This window comes from Neomonachus schauinslandi, chromosome 9, assembly GCF_002201575.2.
Source record: "Neomonachus schauinslandi chromosome 9, ASM220157v2, whole genome shotgun sequence".
Lineage (NCBI taxonomy): Eukaryota > Metazoa > Chordata > Mammalia > Carnivora > Phocidae > Neomonachus > Neomonachus schauinslandi.
This window is the reverse complement of record NC_058411.1, coordinates 27,454,886-27,460,288: the sequence shown is the minus strand read 5'-3', so window position 1 is coordinate 27,460,288 and position 5,403 is coordinate 27,454,886. Positions and strand designations below refer to the sequence as shown.

Here is a 5,403-nt window from a genome sequence, read left to right as displayed (position 1 = left end):
AGGGGGCCAGGACCAGGGACAGGAGGAAGAGGAGGAAGAGGTAGGAGAGAAGAAAGGGGGGAGAAAAGCCAGCCTACGTGCACTCTCAAGAGTTGCCAGTTATCACTTAAGCTTTTCTGAGCTCCTTTCTGAGCTCGGGGGCCCTCCCCCTCAAGGAACTGACAAATTCTGGCAACAGCAGGCTGGATTGGGCCTCTGTCTGCCCAACTGCTGGAAAAAGCTGGGAATCGAAATCCCTCACCATCTCCTTCCTCTCCAGACCCCATTTCCCCAGAGAAGTTGGGCAGCCTCACAGGGAACCCCCTTCTGGCTGCAAGCCTGGTATCCTTCCCCCTCTCCAAGCTCTGGCCTGGTCAAATCTTGCCCTGGCTGCTCCCCTCCCCCTCTTCGTGAGACTCCTGGAGGAAGAAGCACAGCCTGGAAAAAATAACCCACAAGCTCCCCACAAGCGGCTGGGGAGAAAGGCAGAGGGAACAGGGAGCACCTTCCCCAGCCGGCCACAGCACGGGGCTATGTTCCAGGAAGAACAAGAGCAAGAAGGGCTGCCAGGGAAGCCTCAGGCCCCCAGCCCCCCTCTTCCCCACCAGCTCCCCACTCCCCTCGCAAACCACAGCCGGTAATCGAGTCCCTCAGGGAGACCCGCCACCCTCACCCCAGCAAAAACCCAGCTCTTTTTTGACATGTGCCAACTTTCTTCTTATATAATATCTCGGTGTCTCCCCCACCCCCCTACTCCACTCCACCCCTGCTATTTCAATTGGTGAAAGAGCCAAAGTGCTCTTTAGAGGGACAACTCCCACCCTCAGCTCCACCCAAGCCTCCACTGAGGTCACACTGGGAGGCTTCAGGTGAAGCAAAGACAAGGGGACTTTTTCCGTGGCTGAGAAAGCAGCCTTCCTCCCACCCACGTGAGCAGTTCAGCCTGAGGCCTGGGCGGGTAGGTTCCCGAGAGTACAATCTGATCTCTGGGAAGTTGAGCCCTAAACTCTGGGCTGCAGGGACAGAATCCCTTGCAAAAGCACATAGGCACCAGGATCTGGGCCCGTCTAGGTGGGCGAGGATCACACAGCTCTACCCGGGGCCTAGGGAGTTATAAAAGGAGCTTCATTCACACAGGCCCCAATGTCCTGGAGGAGCATCCTCCTACCATAAGCAGGACATGCTTCGTTTCCTCTTCCCTGGGAAGAGCAAAAGGCAAACAGCTGAACTTGGGAGAGACCAGTGAAATGATAGCCACCATCTGTTGAGTACCTACTATGCACCACTTTGCATGCATGATCTTGTTTAACCTGCACAGCAACCCTACGAAGTACTATTATCATCCTCATTTTACAGGTGAGGAAACTGAGGCTCAGGAAGTTAAGCAATGCCCAAAGCCACACAGGAAGTAGAGAAGCTGGAGTAGGAAGCCCAAGTCTGCCCAGTCTTCGTTCCTGTGCACCTACTGAGCTTCCTTCATAGTCACTGCCCAGGTTACTGTCCACACAGCATCCAGGAATGGTGTTCTGAGTGTGGGGGTGGAACTGGGTGTGGCCAAATTTTGCTTGATGGCTCTGGAATCTGAACTGACGCCCCACTAACTGTTCTCACTCCCAAGTGTGTGGCTGTGAGAGCCCCTGTAAGTATATGTGTGTTGGGGTAGAGGGAGGGTGATCTGGATTCCAAATAGCAGTTTCCAACACCAAAGTTATGCTGTAATGCCTCTGATTCATAAAATGAGCTCACAGTCTCAGGGTATCCTGAATGTTGCCTCGAATGCAAACGCAGATCCCTTAAGTAAGACCTGGGGATTTCAGGTCCACCTAGCTCCAGGCCTGTGTGCAGTTTATTTAGTTCAGCCGCACAGAGTCACTGCTCCACTGGGCAGGAGCAACCCCTCCATTGGAATGCAACCCCTGGCTGCATTTCCTGCAGCCTATGGTGAGTCAGGGAGGAATGGAGCCCCCCAGCTGCTTCTATACTGATACTTGCGTGCATACACACATGCACACACACACAGAAAGGACGCCAATTTGGCCAGGCCAAAGGAAATGCCCAGGTTAGCAGATTCCCAGGCAGGAGGCTTCGCACTCTTTCACTCCGAGGTCCCTCTGGGGTCAGAACGATCAGATATATTCTCCAGCTCTCTGGAAGGCCAGCTGTAGTGCAGGGCCAAGAAACTGGGTTCACCGGCACCAGACTCACTCGTGGACTGACCCTCTTGAAACCAATGTTATGAATCCCAGCATCGGGACTCACTGGGCCCCCCCCACACAAGCCCTCATTTTTCTCACGGAGATCTTTCATTCATTTGTTCAACTAACATATACTAAACACCTACTAGAAGCCAGGCACTGTGAGAACAACACAGAACATACACTGGGGCAGAGGTTATGGTAATCCCGAAATGGACTTTCGGCGTTTCACACACAGAAACTTCACTGCAACTGTGCAAAGGAGTTCAGAGACTCTCTGAGTTTGTTTTGAGCACCATAGTACAGTATGTACACAAATGACTACATAAGGTGGAAATGAGTGTTCAGAAGAAGGCTGAGGCATCTCCAAAGAGGTGTCATTTGAAACAGGCCTAAAAGGATCAGCAGGAATCTCCCAGCTACTTGTGGCCATCCCACTCCTCCGTGAGCAAGGTTTCCTCCTGGGGGACCCAAGCTGCAGGAGAGGGGCCATCAAGGCCAGATTCCCAGACTGGCCCATTCCCCTTCCAAGATACTATGCCCCAGGTGCTCCCCCAACACACACATCCTTCTCCCACTCCTCTCTTCTCCTGGCCCCACAGGGCAGCCCTTCCCTGGGTTCTGCAGGCACGGGCAGCCGTTAACTGAATCTGTAACTGCATATGCCTTTTTTTTTTTTTTTCCTCATTCCAGGGCACCCTTTCCTAAAGTGAGGTGAGAGTTCTGCCTGGCACTTGGAAAAGCCACAGCGGGCAGTGGGCAGACTGTCCCAGAGCAAGCTGTATGGTGGGGGGGGGGCACCCTCTAGGCTCTTCACCCCCTTGTCCCCTAGGAGCTACTCAGATCACAGTAACCAGCCAGAGGCCAATCCAGTTACAATGGAGACAGGGCCTGGACCATGCAATGAGATGGTTTATCACAGTAATTGAATGTTTACACCCCTATTATTCACTGTCCAGAGCAGGAGGAAAAAGAGGACCGGTAAATTCACAACTTGGAAAGGTTTCGCTTTTCCCCCTTGGTCCTGAAGCCATCTAACTGCCTGTGGAAAGGGCGCATTTCTCTGATTCTGTGCCACACCATCCCTGGGAGGTTCCGGAGCAGGACAGGTGGTATTCTCTCCTCAGCCTGGCCCCACAGAGGAGGAGAGGCTTCTCCTCAGAGCTGCAGTCCCTCCACCTTCACCAGGCCTCCAGTTGAGCTTCAATCCTGAAGCTGCAGGGACAAGGAGAGGCCAGCCCTCCAGGCTGCCACCGGGCCAGGCTCCCCCTGCTGGAGCAAGCCAGACCTCCCCTCCCCCCAGCCACAACTGCCAACAGGGATCCCCTGCACACACGTGCCACGGAGGCCTCCACAGTCAGCCACGGTGAGCCAGCTCTCCTCCCATCCCACCGGCCCCAGAGCCAGGCTCCACAGGCTGGCACACTGATCCGATGTGGGATGGTGGAAGCAGGAAGTAGCCACCAAAGTTGTGACCAACAAAGTTTTAAATGGGGCGAATAACTTCCCCTTTCACCCTTACAGCAGCTTGCTCTGGAGGCTGGGCTGGAGTACCCAGGGGCCTCCACTTTGGCAGGAGGCAGGTACTTCCTCCAGGTCTGCCTTCCTTGGGGCTGAGGCTTGAAAATCCCAGGGCGGCACCAGGCCCTTAGCCAGAGGCTTGGGTGGGGGGCCCCAAAGGGGGGGCAACCTGGTGCACACGCTCCTGTATGCCTGAATTGGGAGGGTATGACTACCTCCACCAAGCCGGCCATGTGCGGGGACCAGACAAAACCCGGGCCCCCGAGTTCCGGGCGGGCACCCACAAACACAGCACGCGGTGAGGCGCGCGGAGAGCTGGGCAGGCCGCAAAGGCGCGGGCGTGCGGGGGCGGGCGAGAAGGATGACAGGTCTGAGGTGCGCCCGCAGCGCCGGGGTGCGCGGGGTGAGGCCGGCCCGCGCGGGGCGAGGCCGGCCCGCCCGCCCTAAGCGCTCCAGCTTAGGCCTCTGCTGCACTTGCCCCAGCTCCCCGCCGCCCCTGCACTGTTCCCCCAAACTCCCGGCGCGGGCACAGTTTCCCTGTCCACTCTGCCGTGCACACTGGCAGGACCTGGGGAAGGGGCTCCCGCGCCAAGTTCCTGCAGCTCGCGCGAGCCCCTCCCGACGCTTCCGGGGCCTGGGCTCGGTCACGCAAGCCGGTTCCCCCGGACACCACGTTTCTCTCCGGCGGAGGAGCAGCCGTAATACCGAGTCGCCGCCGCCGCCACCGCAGCGGGCCAGGCGGCTCGAGAGGGTTTTCCTGCCCGGGCCGCGCCCGGGTGGGCGGGGGCCGCGCGCGAGCTGCGTAGCTGCACAACACGGCGGGCTGGCGCGGCACACGCAGCTTCGGGCCGGCGGTGCTGGCCGCGGAGGCGCGGGCTGCGGAGCGGCGAACGCACGTACACACGCACACCCCGCCCCGGCCGCCCAGGCCGCAGAAGTTGACGCGCCGCGCCCCCCGCAGCCCCGCGCCCCCGCGCCCGGCCGCGCCTGCAGAGCTGCAGCCCGCGCGCCCGGCAGCCACCGCCTGCGCGCAGCCCGGGGTCCCTGGGCCGCCGCCGCCGGGGCGGGCTGCGCCTCGCCGCGTGCAGGCCTCAGCCGCCGGCCGGGCAACCCCACTTACCCGGCTCCTGCCCGAGCTCCAGCATCGGCTGTCCCCCTTCCGCCGCGGGCCGCCGCCTTCGGTCGCCTCCCAGGCTCCAGCCGCCTGCACGCACTCCCGGATTTTAAAAACAAACAGGCGCCTCCGCCTCCCCGCGGCGCTCGCAGGGCTTCCGCCAGCCCGCGCCTCCCAAGGCTGGGAAGTTTGCTGGCGGGGCCCGGGCGGGACGCGCGGGCTGTCACCCCTCGCTTGCGGCGCAGGAGCCTCGGCGCACCCCGCGCCCGCGGTGTCTGCCTCGCGATCGCTCTCCCTCCCTCCGTGTCACCCCCAGTCCTGCGATGCAGTGTCAGGATTGCACTGCTCTGACTCATCGGTTGAGCTCACAGCTTGAAAAAAAAAGAGAGAGAGGGCGAGAGGCAACAGCGAAGGAGGAGGACTCTCTGGCGTGCTACAAAGGATTGCACAACTCCGGGCTGGGAGCTGGGAGCGCGGAGCGCCCAGCGGCCGGCCGGCGCGCGCGGCACGGCGGCGAGCAGGAACCAGCTCCACCACTTCATCAGCACAACTGTCTCGGGTCGGCCTCACAGCCGGCAGGCCTGGCGCCGCCCA

The 5,403-nt window shown here is 60.1% G+C and overlaps 1 protein-coding gene across 1 annotated transcript in view; it reads right to left on the bottom strand.

Moving 5' to 3' along the window:
- The window catches only part of MIDEAS (mitotic deacetylase associated SANT domain protein), a 41,181-nt gene extending 35,978 nt beyond the window's left edge, over window positions 1-5,203 (bottom strand). The window contains exon 1 of the mRNA XM_021679779.2: window positions 4,816-5,203. The gene's annotated coding sequence lies outside the window, so the exon portion shown is untranslated. The remainder of the gene's footprint in view (window positions 1-4,815) is intronic.
- Window positions 5,204-5,403: the final 200 nt, after the last annotated feature.